At 45.9% G+C, this 16,103-nt stretch overlaps 1 long non-coding RNA gene across 1 annotated transcript; it reads right to left on the reverse strand.

Moving 5' to 3' along the window:
• Positions 1 to 264: 264 nt before the first annotated feature.
• On the reverse strand, positions 265 to 2,200 carry LOC148093632 (uncharacterized). The gene is made up of 3 exons (XR_015713728.1): positions 2,113 to 2,200; positions 1,171 to 1,284; positions 265 to 785 (listed from the first exon to the last, which is right to left on the reverse strand). It is a non-coding gene; the product is annotated as an uncharacterized LOC148093632 (long non-coding RNA).
• Positions 2,201 to 16,103: the final 13,903 nt, after the last annotated feature.

The following is a 16,103-nucleotide window of genomic DNA, read 5'->3' on the forward strand; positions in this document are numbered from 1 at the left end:
AGGATGAAAGAACAGCTAAAAGAAACCACCATAAACAGATTTGCTCAACAAAAAATGGGAACTAGAGAAAATGGGGACAGGGACAGTTACCATAATTTGCAAGAATCAATACTCTATGTACGTGAACACATTTGTTTTATAAAGGAAGGATGTGACTGGATTCAGTGGCGGGTTTTCAGAAGAGTCAGGGCTTCTGTTTATTTCAATGTTTAACATTTTTATTTTGAATTGGTTTGGGGAGACACAAGCTATGAGTGGCTGTGAATGTGGACTCCAGAGTTTCTATGTGGGAAAGGATTAGAGGCAGCAAGTCACTTGGAAGTGGTACCTTAGGGGACAAATCAAAGATTTACTCTCCTAGAAAACTACCTGGGCATAGGTGATATATTTATTCGGGGCAGCTGATGGAGTTGCTGGGAACACGCAGCCTTCCTCAGACAAGCTGCCATTGTGAGTGTGGGTCTACAAGTCTACATTTATAGATAATATATCTACTGGGCAAAAATAAATATCAAGTACACCCATACTACAGGGAAAACAATCTGAGAACAAATGGATAGTTATGGCAGAGCCTTCAGCATCTTCAAAGCAGCCCCTTACATTTTAAGTACTGGGGTTTTCCCTGTGGTGCACTTACCTGGTTATTGTTTCTAATGTGGTGCAATAAGCAAGGGTTTGCACTGTCTCCGTCACAGCTTTCAACCCGTGTCAACAGCTATACAATTCATCCAATATGGAAAATGTTCATTGAGTTATGCCCCACCTTCATGAAGCTTCCTTCTAGTCTATTTGGCACAAGCCACAAAAATAAATTAATCACACAAAATATGTAATTTTAAATGGAAATGAGAGCGATGCACAGGACTCTAAGAAGAGCATTTAGGGCAGGTTCAAAGACTGGGATGAAAAGGAGTTGGTCCAGAGGAAGACAAAATAAAAACAAAAGCAAATAAACAAAAACCCCCAGGGGTGGGGCAGGAGGGGGGAGGAGGGAGGAAAGGTGGAGGGGGGGATGTTGGGGGACACCTGTAGTACTGTCGGCAATAAATAAATAAATGAATAAATATCATCCAAAAAATACAAAACCCCAAATTAAAAAGACAAAGAGATTGGAATTGAAGATTGAAGTGCCGTTAAGATTATCCAACAATAATAATTTTTCTTAATTACCTATTTACTGGTTTAGTGGTCTTCATGAGACAATTCACAGTTTAACAACTGTTAGGGTGTAATTCCTGATAAGAAGAGATCTTTCCCCTACATTTCCGATCTGTGTCTCTTTTGCTTGAAGAGAAAGAAGCATGAAGGGATAGAGGAGAGTATTGTTAGTAACCCGTTTCAAAATAAATGTGTGTTATTCCTTTAAGGAGGAGGGGGAAGGAAGGGGGGGAGGAAAATGGGGGAGGGGAGGAGTGGGAGGGGAGGGGGAAGGAAGGGGGAGGGGAGGGGGAAGGAAGGGGGAGGGGAGGGGAGAGGGGAGGGGGAGGGGAGGGGAGGGAAGGGGAAGGAAGGGGGAGGGGGAGGGGGGAGGGGAGGGGAAGGAAGGGGGAGGGGAGGGGAGGGGGAGGGGAGGGGGAAGGAAGGGGGAGGGGAGGGGAGAGGGAGGGGAGGGGGAAGGAAGGGGGAGGGGAGGGGAGGGGGAGGGGAGGGGGAAGGAAGGGGGAGGGGAGGGGAGGGGGAAAGGAGGGGAGAGGGGAGGGGGAGGGGAGGGGAGGGAAGGGGAAGGAAGGGGGAGGGGGAGGGGGGAGGGGAGGGGAAGGAAGGGGGAGGGGAGGGGAGGGGGAGGGGAGGGGGAAGGAAGGGGGAGGGGAGGGGAGAGGGAGGGGAGGGGGAAGGAAGGGGGAGGGGAGGGGAGGGGGAGGGGAGGGGGAAGGAAGGGGGAGGGGAGGGGAGGGGGAAAGGAGGGGAGAGGGGAGGGGGAGGGGAGGGGAGGGAAGGGGAAGGAAGGGGGAGGGGGAGGGGGAGGGGAGGGAAGGGGAGGGAGGGGGAGGGGAGGGGGAAGGAAGGGGGAGGGGAGGGGGAGGGGAGGGGAGGGGGGAAGGGGGAGGGAGGGGGAGGGGGCAACTACATGGCCCGCTCCCCAGGGGCTCCCACTCACAACACTTCGCTTACTGTCTCGGGGTCTCCGTGGCGCCTGATCTTCGGGTCCAGCCCCAGGGTCCCGCGGCAAACCACCAGAACCCGAGCCCCCGCTCCGCGGCTCTGGAGGCCGGAGCCCACATCGAGCCGTGAGCGCGCCACGCGGCCCCCGAGGCCTCCGGGGGGTCCTTCCTGCCCGTCCAGCCTCAGGCGCCCCAGCTGCTCCTTGGCTTGTGGCCGTGTCATTCCGACCCGTGTCGGGCTCGGTCGCCTCTCCGGTGTCTCCTTCCTCTTCTTCCAGGGATCGAGGGCCCGCCCCGCTGCTAGAGGGTGACATCAGGTCATTACGCACTGAGTGCGAGTCCGGGGACGGTGCTCCCCAAACGGCCCCGCGGCACCGCACGCGCAGGAGCTCAGCAAACCGGCGCCCCCACCCGGGAGGCAGGCGGCGGCGGCAGACACCGTGCCGGGTGGGGTCCCCGGCTGGAGGTGCGATCGTGTGGCCTGCTCTGCCCGGGCGTCAGCAGTTGCCCCGCCCCTGGCCCGCCCTCCGGAGGACGCCCGCTGGCAGCGGCGGGGTCCCGCGGGGCTGGGCTTCGTCGGAAGAGCGCGCAGCCGGCGCTCAGGAGGGCACCCTCCCGGGGCAGACGGGAGCAAAACCCTTGGCGTCGCGGGGGAAGCAGCATCGCCCACCCGGACGGGGTTCCCCAGGTCTCCGCGGCCACCGTTTAAAACAATTATTATGCCCATGATAAGAATGGAAAAGCGGGCAGAGAAATCAGGACGAGCTCCTTCCTCGGAAAATCGCCGTGATGGAGCGGATGATGCCGGCCTGCGGGCCTGAGAGGGGTTAATGACGTTTGCAGATACGTAGCCACCGTCCCCATGTCCGCGCGTTTGCAGAAGGGCAGCAAGCAAGAGAGGACTTTTTCAGGCTCCAAAGTTAATCTTCCTTTACTGAGATTCCGCTTGGTAAATGAGAAAGAGAGGAGGCTCTGCGAGGCGACGGGCAGCCCCTAGCCTAGGTGACAGTCAGTGGGGGAGTTCAATGGAAGGTGGCATTTGGCACATGAATTACTGGGAGCCCAGAACCGTTGCAGGGGAAAGAGACTTCAGTGACCACAGCCACAGACGTGAAGCCGGGACTGTGGAGGGGCCTCTCCCGCCTCACGCGGCGAGTTGGGTGGGAGCTGAGCCCGGGAAACCCAGGTCTTCTCACCACAGAGCCCAGGTCCCCAGGTGCCCGTGTGGACGGGAGCCCAGGTCCCCAGGTGCCCGTGTGGACGTGAGGGGCAGTGGCATACAGAGCTAGATGGGAAGGCAGCCCCTCGGGCAGGGCACACATTTCTTTCGCTGCATATTAGAGAAAAAGAAACAGGATTCTAGTGAGCCACACTCACTACCCAAAGGCCTTTCTCGCTCGGCTGCTATCAGCCTGCATGAGGGCACCATGGGGAGGGGAGGCGACAGCTCTCCCTCGGGACCTGGCTCCTCCCTGTCTCCTCTGCCCCCGCAGCTTCCCGTGTCTGGGAACTCTGCGTGTGGAAATAAACTCGGAGGTTCTTGAGCAACCTTTGGAACAACCCCATGGAGGGCCTCACCATAGGGCATCATTTATGTCATCATCATTGCATTCTATCCAAAAAGAGTTGGAGTGGACCTTCCAGAGTCTAGTGAACAGCTTGCTAAAAGGATGTCATCGACCTAAAGTTCAGGAGGCCCAACCATCAGTGAACGGTATTGTTAATAAGAACAATAATATCATTTTGATGAACAAAGACTGCAAGTAAGAACACAGTGACCTGTGCCTCGCAGGGCGTGCCCACTGCGGGCTGTAGGCCGTCCCACATGCTTGGCTCCCGGTTACACCTCACACCCCCGCGTTACACTTTGCAAGATAAGATATTATTGCTCCCATTAGAACATAATACAATGTTATTGTTTTTACAGGAGGAAGGAAGAAAAATCAGCTGGTATTTTCAACTCAATTCTCCGTTTTCCCACTAGGTGGCACCTCTAACCTCTTTTTGCTACGTTTTAAACCACAGCATCTAGACAGAATGCACTTAATTTATAACGTGTTTAAACACATCCTGAGTGTATATAATATCTGGAAACATGAAACCAATGCAACTGCTTCAATTCAAATTTGCTTGACTTTTCAAATACGATTGTGGTAAATACTGAGTCCCTAGGAGGGGGGACCTAGGTGCGTAGTAGCTTCTGCTTTAGACCATCTGCTCCAGAGTCCCCCAGCTTTGGGGCGTCACTTCCCTGGGGTGACAAGCTATTGAGAGCCCCCAACATGGGTGCACAGTGGGTGGTATGTACCGAGGTGACCCCCCCAAACACCTGGAGGACTGCAGGGGAGCGCTTAGGTCGCCACTTGTCATCTTGCTGAGTCGTGTGGCTCGGGACTGCTACTTGCCATGTCGCCCCCTCACCCCCAGCCAGCCCTCTACTCACTGCCCTCCCTGCCCCCACACTTACCCAGCTGGACACGGGAACAGAGTCCTCTCTCTCTCTTTTCATGTTGATTATTTGCAATGATGCTGAAGGTGATGCTGGAGGCACGGAAGGCCTTTTATATTCCCAGTGCTGTTCACGTGTAACTCAAGTTTCCCTCACTATACCCTTATCTCTTAGGCTAAACCACTTTACTTTGTGGCACCCATTTTGCACGTGAGGAAACTGAGGCTTGGAGAGATTAAGTAACACGCTCAAGGTTATCCAGCCAGCAAGATGGGATGCAAACCCAGGCAGTCTGGAGGCAGAGGCCACATTCTTAGCCTTTTACGTTTAAGGCAGCCCTTCATCAAAGTCATGCATTTGATGGGGCTGCTTCTCATTTCACCCTCCTGGAGGGACAAATGCTGCCACTTTATAGGCCATGGGCTGAGATCAGACGTCCTCCAGGCCACCCAGCTGTTCAGACAGAATCCTCTCTCCTGATCACTCAGAATATGTCTAAGATCATGTTGAAATATTTAAAACAAACAAACAAGCAGAAGCTTTTGAATACTGAAGGCTTGTGATGACAGGAAAAAAAACCGTCCCCCCCTCTACACACACACACACACCACACACACACACAACACACACACATACACACACACTGGTATGGATACAATCGCCCCAAGACGCCAGGGTCAGGTTCCTCCCTAGGGCTTTCCCTGCCAGCCGTGTGATTCCTGGGCCCTTAGCCTGCAGGGACTGGCTTATTCGCTGTCCAGCCACAGGTCCCACAGGGGCAAAACCAGGTCTGGAGGGACCAAAACTTGGACTATTTTGTGACTGTGAGGTAGAGAGCCTCTCAGGGGCCAAACTTCGGCCAGTACTTGGTTTGTCCCTTCACGTGGACAGAGCAAAGGCCTGGGGTACTAGCTTGCCCTGACTCATGGACAGCGTCTAGTAAGTTGGCCGTGAGCTAGGGACTTGGGGGGGGGGGGGGATGCAATAAAACTGGTGGAAAGAAAGTCTGGGGACGGGAGATGTAGGTGCATCTTCCAATGATGATGTAAACTCGCCGTGGCTTCCACGAAGGCCCACGGGGGGGGGGGCGGGGGGCGGGGGGCACAGCTATTGTGTGAACTGAGTACCAACTCTGGAGTCCAGAGTTTAGAGAAACTGAGAAATTAGTTGAAGCCTTAAAACGCCATTCCCCTCGAATCTTTATGCCGTCTTCCATCTTCAGCCCTCATGTTTTCACACCTGACTGCAGTCCACTCTCGGCTTGAGCAGCTCTAACAAAATTATACTCCAGCCCTGCTGAGCAGGCACACTAGGCGCCTGGGCAAGCTGACAGGTGCAGATGCCAACCCCCCACCCCCCCGCCTCACCTGGCCCCCGCGGCTCCCCCGGACACCTCTGCCGCCCGGGCACGTCAGGGGCGGCCTGCGGGCGCCTCCCAGGCCCGCCGTCCCCGAGACGCTGAAATCACTGCTACGGAATAAAAACCGCACAAAGCGAGTTCAGAGGACAGCTGGTAAGCAGGGCTGATGGACAGATTTTCTTTCCTTTTTTTTTTTTTTTAGTGCCACATACTTTGGGGGAGGGGGGAAATGAAGCCTTAGGAAGTCATATTTTATTTAAATTAAGCCCCTGAACTGTTTATCTAAGGAAAGAGTGCAGTCTCTCTCAGAATCCAGAGCAAAGTTGTACACAGAGTATTATTTGGGGATGGATTTCAGTTCAGGAGTTCCTTTCACACTTGCCCCAAGGCATGAGATGCAGGCTATCAAAACTATTCAAAACTCCCAGAGGCAAACCAGGGAAATGGACTCTCACCCACTATCCAGTTCATCCACGAATAATTATTACAATTGATTTTGGGGCCAATAACTGCCGTATTTTATTATTGAAGGCACGGATGGGAAAGAAACTTAAAATATAATTGATAATTATGTAAATGAGAATTGTTAAATGGAGGAAAACTTATTAAAATGCTGTATTTCAGGTATTTCTTAATAAACAATGGGTGAATCAAAATATAGCTGATTCATAAGTTTTAAAATAAATGTCAGATTTTAAGATTTTTTTGTTGATGTTGTAGATCCAAAAAAGTAATATTTGTGTCAATGTATTGCCATATAAAATTTCTGTTAAATATTTTATTATGTGCTTAGAGGCTGAAAAGCTTTCTCTTTTTAACTAATGGAGGCTTTTGGCTTGGTTCATGTTCAAATGACCAAATGTTGCTATTGACCAGTCTTTCAGGAATTTTTAATGGTATTTCATGGATATTGATACAAGATACGTGTCTTGAAGAAAGTTTGTGGGATACGTCAAAATAGATTAGGAGAAAAATCACCCATGATTTCAAGGCACTGCTCAGGCCCTGACTTAATTCTTTCCAGTCCCCTTTACATTTCTAGGACCTAGTAAAGGCAGCTTAAAATAGAAACTTTAGATCAATGTCATATTTGAATATAGATAGAAAAATTATGACATGGAACACAAGCACAAAGAATCCAAATCTGACTTAAGATTGAGATAAATCATATTAATAGATGTGAGTGGATCTGGGCAGATTTGACCTCTCAGTAAATGTCAGATTGTTTGGTAAATAGGCTTTCATGGTGAGAGGAGGGTTGGCCACTGCACATGCCCTGGCCTCTGGAAGCTGAACCAGCCAAGGAAAGGGGTTTCCCCTTGGAACCTCCAGAAGGATCACGGCCCTGCCAACACCTTGACCTTAGTCCAATGAGACGGGATTTACACTTCTCACTGCCAGAACTGCAAGACAATAAATCTGTGTTGTTTTAAGCCACTACGTCTGCTCTAATTTGTTAGAGCAGCAATAAGAATGAATTCAAAGGGCTTTAAGACCTTCCCTGTAGATAGTGGTCACTGCTTTATTACACAAGATGATTATAAGTACACATGCTATGTTTAAAAATGTGTTTAAAAGATCTGTCGTTGCTAAAAGTCTGTCTTGAATGCAAACTTGGATTATTCAAGATGAGCATCTGTATTAGTAAATTTTCCCTGAAGCATCCCAAGACTACTGATCTCGTCCTAACTGTTTGCAGTCCTGCTCTGTGCAGGATCATACGGCAACAGGGGAGAGGCTGAGCCCTGAGAAGCTGCCACTATGACAGAGTTCATGCAGCCAGGTGGGTGGAGAACCGGTTTCGTTTGCCTCTGGGGAAACAGGACTGGGAACACAGAGCCAACGCCCCTCCAGACAGATTTGGCCTTGATTTCTCCCAATTTACTATATTCATACGTGTACAGTTTCCTAGGAAAATTCACCTTTTTCAAGTAAAGCATCTTCCTTCCCTTTATGCAAGAAAAATATTGTGGACATTTAGTAAAACCAAACTTAACTGCAGATTTACCTCCTGGGGAGCTCAGACACCTGGGCTGTGAGATCTTACATCCCCTCCCAGCTGTGTGGCCAGCCACTTCGGATACTTTCTGTACTTTTGGCTAAATAAATTTTAATCTGACAAGGTGCCTGAACTCAGGAACCCCGAAATTCTTTTCCCATTTAACCCATCAGCAAGGCCTTCGCTTGCAACTTCAATACGTCCTGCATGTCCATTCCCATCTTCTCCGCAGCCAGCCACCGCCAACCTGCACTCGCGCTGGTCCCCTCGAAGGTCTCCTCCCCTCCTCTTCTTGCTTTCTTTCAATTTCTTTCAAGTAAACAAAACTTTTCAAGAGAGAAAGCAGGTTAGGGACTTCTAGATTAAATCCTTTTAGGTCTTTGGTTTTTACTGAAAATCAGACTCCTTATGCTAAGATTCTGCCTCCTGCGCGCCTCTTTAACTTCACCACTAAATTACTCCCCTCCTTATCCACTTTCCCACCAGCCTGCATTTCTTAGGCACTTTGTACTTTTTTGTTTGCCTGGAAGGTGCCATTCTCAGCCCTTCAGTGGAGTGGAATTTTCCCTCCCTCCCTCCCTCCCTCCCTCCCTCCCTCCCTCCCTCCCTCCTTCTCTCATCTCAGCTCAAATGCCACATCTGTAGGGAAGGCTTTCTCATACACACTAGGTTAGGCACTGCCAACAGCTGTCACTAACACAGAGCCCTTTTAATGACCTTTTCACAATAAGATATCTTATGTGTCTGTTTTCTCTCTATCATCAGAATAGGAGTTCCACTTGCTTCTACAATATCGTTGATTTCCAATAACCATTTCTTGATTGGATTAGTAACTGAATCAGTAGAAGGCCCATTGCTTCTTGATGGTTTATCATAAGCATCTATTTACAGAACCAGAGCAACGTGACATTTAAATTCACAGTGTTCTTCCGTTCTCCCTTGCTTATTACTGGAAATTCAAGTTGCTATGCAATTTTCCCCAATAGAAGATAATTCTCCTGAAAGACCTGTCCCCGGGAACAGGCATCTATAATAAACGAAAGCATTACCGTTAATGTGACAGACGAACAGCTGAACGGATTCTTCAGTTCTCCAAAAGGAACTCTACTAGACATCAGCCAAATGTCTAGTAGATTTAGTAGGCTCTTTAGAAAGTTGCTTTGTACAGCTTGAGTGGGTCTGAGAAGAGCTTTGAAACAAAGTAGAAAGGAGCAGTGCCCTGTCTCCAGCCCGGCCCATCTCATCACCCAAGACAATCTCTGTAGCTCTAGAAAGAGGTCAGACTGCAATCAGAAGTCTCATTAGATTTTCTAGATTGTTTTACTGTTTATTGTTTTCCAGTCATCTGCAGAATAAAGAAAAAAGGGGTAGGGAACATGTCTGAGATTATAAGATTCTCCATCTGGGAAATAACTAAATGACCCTGGAAAAATTAGAAAATTGCATTTGGCGGCATTGGTACTTTTTATCGGCATGGTAGACTTCCTTTTATGAGTTAACATTTGGGCCTCATTTGAGGGCTACTCAGCTCTTTCCGTCAGTAGGAAGCGTCAGTAGAAACAGTGGGTGTTCATCATGGAAGGCAGGCCGAGGTCCTTGGGTGCAGGGGGTCGTGCCGTGAGCCACACCATCAGGAGGGAGAAGAGGCCGATTTTCAGAGAGCGAGACTCTGGTATCACATAGTGAGTTCCCATCCAACAAAGGAGAGGAAAAAAACAACAAATTTAAGACTCGCTTTCACTCGACTTGGCTACAAAATAGAAGATGATATTGAACGAAATAATTTCATATTTAACCTGAGCCGTAGAGAATGTGTGGGGGAGCCACTCTCCCCTGGCGATGGGATTTCCCTGCTTGAGTCCCCTCCCACCGGCCACCCAGCCAGGGCCCTGGATCCCCCAGGGCGCGCCCGCTGGGGCAGAGGCTGGTGCTTGGAGCCAAGGCCCTCTCCCCACTCCTCGCATCTGGTTCGCCAAAAGCAGAACCCTGGAGAAGAGTCTCAGTACTGTTCATGATGGAATAAAAGCAGCTTCTCTTCTACTGGAAAAAGAAAATGGTCCAGTTCAGCTGAGGTCTGTCCTTGGGGCCCAGGAAGAACTTTCTTTGCGAGACTTATGCCTCTCCATTCGTTTTCCTGCACAGAGTTGTCTTTGGGCTCTCCCGTTTGGCCGGTGGTGCCCTGTCCTGCCCTGCCCCGCCCTGCCCTGTCCTGCCTGGAGGGGGCAGTGTCTTGCCTGCACCAGGGTCCTGGCGGCTGGCAGCTGGCACAGTCACCCAGCTCTCTCTCCAGGTAGCCTGGAGTCCTGGTGGGTGGTCAGCCATACCCTCCTCCCAATAATCGGTCCAATGCAGAAGTAAAACGAAAGTATTTCAACATTTACTTACCCTGTCGGTTAGCCTGTCCCTTCGTTTTCATTGCATTTTTGCTCACACTGGATATCCATCACGTGCGAATTACTCAGCTAAGTTCAGAAAGGAAGGCAGTAACGAAGGGACGCCTCTGGAAAACATTATTTCCTAGCGAGACAGTAGCTGAGAGAATGGCAGGAACTTCGCAATTAATTCTAATCCAGCAGAACCGCATTGCTCCCAGCCCGGCGCTGAAAGGTGACCTCGATTTTCCAGGGGTGCTGGCCTGGTTGGAGGATGGGGCTAGCATGGAGGTGCGCCGCTGCTCCGCTGCTCACTCATTCCGCAAGTATTTATTGATCCCTGCAGCTCGGCTGCTCTAGGTACCAGGACTGCATCAGTGAACATTCGCACTGACTGATGTAAACATTCTTGTATTTTTCAATACATCCGTTCCTCCTCTATTTTTTCTTTTCTTTTTTATTGAGATATAACTGAAATAACACTTTGTTTAAGGTGCACAACACGTTGATTTGATATATTTATATATTGTAAAACGATCACTGCTGCGGCATTAGCTAAAACCTCTGTCATGTACCATAATTATTTCTTTTTTGAGGTGAGAAGGTTTAAGATCTAGCTTCTTAGCAACTTCAATTACGAAGTGTATTAGATCTCCAGGACTTACACATTTTCTAACTGCAAGTTTATGCTTTTTGACTGACATCTCACCACCCCACCCCTTGCCCCTGTAACCCCCCACTTTGCATCTGAGCTCAACGTGGCAGGGATTGTGCCCTGTTCTATCTAGTCCCACTTAACACAGTGTTTGGCTCCCCATAAGCACTTCATGAAGGTTTGCTGAGTATCACATACAAACATGTCTACGAAAAATCTGCAGGCTCAGGTATTAGTGCAACCAAACCAAAAGAGTAAGTGCCTGGCTGCTTTGCAGAGTCCAGTGATAGATGTATAATAATATATATTTTTTTAATTAGCCGTATTTAAGCTTCTGTCTTTCACAGCTCTGAGAGCCAGGGGAAAGCAACATCCCTTGGATTTTATTCACTCCATTTGTTTTATATATTGAGGTAGGTAAGTACATATCCCTAGGAACAAGGGGCATATACAATCAGAGGTACCCCAGGCAGCCCCTAAGAAACTAAGTAGCAGTGAAGCAGCCTTGTGAGATGAAATCACCTTTGTGGTACATTTAGATGGCCTTTGATTTAATGGCTCTTAGAAATATAGTTGGCACTCCATAAACCAGCTGCAGGCCCTTTATATTATCTCAGACAATATTGTTTTATGCCCTCTAGAGTGGAAATGTCCAATAGAACCTTCAGCAGTGATGGAAATAGCTCCAGCACAGTGTTTAGCTGAAATGTCCAGTGTAGTAGTCATTGGCCTCAGGTGGCTCCTGAGCACTTGAAATGTGACTGATGCACCTTAGGAGCTGAATTTTAATTATGTGAAACTAAAATTTAATTTGAAGGAGCCCTGTGTGCGACATGGCTACCCTATTAAACAGCACAGCCCTAGAGACTTAGGAATATTGTGCCATCTTATCTATGTATTATCTACGCTCACTAGACTCTGTTGACTGAAGGTGTTTACCATGCAGTGAACTGGATCCTGCAAACTGTGACTATTTTTGACCTGGAGGTAACGTGATTAAGTGCATTTATTATAGCCAGAGCTATAATATGCATCGAATGCATATAATTGTATATAAAATTATATAATTAAACTATATATATACATTATAATATATATAATATTCTTAAGCTCAGATTACCATAGCAAAATACCATAGACTGGGATGGCTTAAACAACAGAAAGCAAATTAAAAAATGTGATATGAAAGATACCAAATTTACCTAATCATACTTGGAAAAAAATCCTTGACTTTTTTATGGAGAAACCATTTTTATTTTAGGAACTGTACACTGGATTCTGGTTTCCAGTCCAGCATGTGAGGAGCTTGAAGTGTTGGGAAAACTAGATATTCATATGCAAAAAAATGAAATTTGACTTATATCTTATACCACTCATAAAAGTTAACATGAAATGGATTGAAGACTTACGTTGTCAGATTTTTGAAACTATAAAGCTCCTAGAAGAAAACATAGGGAAAAACCTCCTTGATATTGTTCTTGGCAATGATTTTTTGGATATGAGACTAAAGCACAAGCAACAACAGCAAAAATAAACAAGTGGGATTACATCAAACTTTTAAAAAGCTTCCATGGAGCAAAAAAAAAAAATCAATAAAATGTAAAGGCAGTGTATGGAATGGGAGAAAATACTTGCAAACCATATACCTGGTAAGGGGTTAATATCTAAAATATACAAGGAAATCACACAACTCAATAGCAAAAAACCCCCAAGTAATTGTGTTTATAAATGTGCAAAGAACCTGAACAGATAAGTTTTTCCAAAAATGATACGAGGATGGCCATCAGGCACATGAAAAGGTGCGCAGCGTCACATCCTCAGAGAAATGCAAACCAATACCACAATGAGATATCACCTCACACCTTTTAGAACAGCTATTATCAAAAAGACCAGTGATGACTGTTGGCAAGAATGTGGAGGAAGGGAACCCTTGTGCACTGTTGGTGGGAATGGAAACTGGTACAGTTCCTATCTTGAAGATTTATCTGCACACCCATGTTTCTTGCAACATTATTTACAATAGTCAAGACATGGAAGCCATCTAAGTGTCCATCAATGAATGAATCCAGAAAATGTAATATGTATATATATATGAATATAAATATACAGAAAGAAAGACAATTACTGAATGATCTCACTTATATGTAGAATGTGAAAAGGCCAAACGGGTAGAAATAGAGTATAATGGTGGTTGCCAGGAGCTGGGGGATATGGGGGGATGTTGTCAAAGGGTATAAACTTCCAGGTATGTGGAAGTGTTCACTGGTTTGGAAGTAAGTCTTACTAGGTGGAACATGATGAGTGTAAAGCTGAGCTCTGGGCTCAGAGTGACCTGGAGCAGGTGACGTGTGAAAATTGGCAGTAATGGTACTTAGGTCTTAGGGCTGGTGTGAGGGTCAGACGAGGTAATCTGCAAGAGCATACTGCCGAGTGCCTCTGGTTGGTTGTTTACGCTATTATTAGAATTCTTTTGAGGAAATTTCTACTACTCAGAACTGGGACTGAGCTCCCTTGTGAAATAGTTTTATGTCACTTGAAATCTCAAATATAGACTGATTGTATATTTAGTATTGATTTTGGGGGGAAAACCCCACATCTTCGAAAGGGTGGCCAGATAGCATGCCATCTAGTACCCCTTTCAAGAGCAAAATTTTAAGAACCTAGGAAAGGAATGTGAAATCACTTAGGAAACCGTGAGAGACAAACATTCAAAATATTGTTTGTATATATCTTCAGTTTTTACTGCATTCTTCAGCTCATTGTCAATGAAATTTCTCTGTAGCCTTGGAATTATATAGTGTCAGAGTTGGAGAAAGCATCAGTGCTCATAAATTCAACTACATTTTACAGATGCAAGATATGAGGCTCAAGAGGTTGAGTGATTTTCCCATGATCACAAAGCTAATTAGCGATAAAGTTGAGTTTCAACTATGGGTCTAAAACGCTGTTCAGGGCTCATTTTATTATACACACTGCCATCATTATTTCCAATTATAGTAACATTTTAAAAATTCTAAATTTCCAATTATAATAACATTTTAAAAATTAAAGTAACATTTTAAAAATTCTCCACACTTATGTTAGAACAAAGGTACCTTTGTTCTTTCTTTTTGAAGTGTCTCCTTGAAGCTTCATAATCATCATTTTCCGTGGGAGAGCATTTCCAGCAGCACTCTGTGCAGAAGTCACTCCATGTGCTGTTCCTCCTATGTCCATAATACTGCAGATAAAAATTTTACCCCAACGTGGGGCAATGTCGTTCACTTACCAACATCATAATAGCAACTTCACACTAAGCAATTGTCTATCACTGCTATGTTACCTCTTTTAATTTTTAATTGAACTGGTGGATTTTGACTGGATTTGGATCAAATACAGATTAATTTGGAGAGTGAAGACTATTGAGTATGCTGCTTAGAGCTCCATGATATTGAGTTTTCTTGTCCATGAACATAGACTCTCATTTCTTTTTTCCGTATTATTGTCTTTCAATACAGTTTTTTTAGTTTTCTCCATACTATTTTTAAACATCTCTCGCTAGATGTATTTCTGAGCTTTTGACTTTTGAGGAACATTTTACTGAGCCCACTGACTTCTTAGAGTCTCCAGGGAGAGACAGAAAGGCAGTTGCAGGCATGTAAAAAGTACATTGAAAGAGGGAGATACAAACTATCCAGGACAATAACTGTGAGTCATCAATTTTGCCTCAACAGATGAAATTATATTTGAGTCAGGTGGCAGATTAATGTGCAGAAGTTTTCCAAGAGGAGCGCAAGAGGAACATGTCAGGCAGAGGGAATGGCGAGATGTGTGGCCATGAGTACAGTGGGTTGCAATGAGAGAAGCAAGAGTTCACGTTCTAACCCAACCCTTCTGGGGTTTTAGTTGACAATCACTTTCCTTTAAAAGAGTCATTTCTTCTTTGCAAACTAAGCATAGTTACCTAGCTCACAAGGCTGCTGTAGGCTTCATTGAGATACATTACAAAATACTTAGCATAGGAAATTGGTTCGTAAAAATCAGTCAAAAAGTGTCTCATCACCAGGGGCCTGGTAACACGCTGCCAAGACAGAAACAGATCAACCCAGTTTCTGTACTTACACTGAAGGGTGTCAAGGCCCTTTATCCTGGTTGCTCACTCCTTTGAAAAAAAAATTGCCCCAGTCTCCTTGGTCTTTCTGAATCAGGTGTATGTCTGGAGAAGAGGAGTATTTCAGCCAAACTTTGTTAAAGTCTTACTTGCTTTACTTAAGATATTTAATAAATGCCTTTGGTTCCTCATTTCCTATTCTTATCCTGCCTGTGTCTTTCTGTTTAACTTGTAAGTCACCTCAAATCCATTGTGGAACAGGAGGCATATTAGTTATTAAAATGAATTAAATGTAATCAATTTCCTCAGTTTGAATTATTTGCTGCTTTGTTTCGTTGGTTTTGGGGAATAGAAATTAGAATAATTAGTAGGTAAGTGACTTTTCATCTCACGCTATAGATTGATAAATAATGATTAGTTGGCACTACACCAAGATACATAATGGAAGTAATTTTGTCACTTACAGAATTTAAAAGCAAACTAATTTCCAGTGACCTGTACTACGAATCTCAAGTCAACATTTGGTAAGTTGAATGCAAATTAATTAGGAACATATGGACAAAATTTTCTTTGAAACAGGCATAGATTTAAAAATGAGATACATGTACTTGATAAAATATGAAGTAGATATAAAATGGTTTAAACGGTTCAAGCTATTTAGTAAAAGCCACAATACCACTGATCACTTCACATAAATTTCTATTTCTGAATTTAGCATTGAGAGAATGGACATTTGTAACTTTTAATTAAATATATGTTAGCTAATCGGGAATATTAAATCGAGTGGCACACAAGAGGTTGGGGGACAATGCTGACCTATGTTAGATACATGGGAAAACCTAGGTGAAAGCTTTGGGAATACTGCTTACAACCATGAAATTTCTTATTAAAATGAGAATTTTGAGTCTTTGATCCCTCCCTGGGTAAGGATATAAAGCCCCATGAATGTAAAGAGACTCACCCAAGGTCGTTGCAATAGTGCCCAATCTGTCACCGAATCTTCCATCGAAGGCAGCCTTCCTGCGCAGCGAGCACTGGGCCTGCTGAAGCCGCATCTGCAGCTCACCCGGCTGTCT

Source organism: Miniopterus natalensis, chromosome 2 (assembly GCF_054644295.1).
Source record: "Miniopterus natalensis isolate mMinNat1 chromosome 2, mMinNat1.hap1, whole genome shotgun sequence".
Taxonomy (NCBI): domain Eukaryota; kingdom Metazoa; phylum Chordata; class Mammalia; order Chiroptera; family Miniopteridae; genus Miniopterus; species Miniopterus natalensis.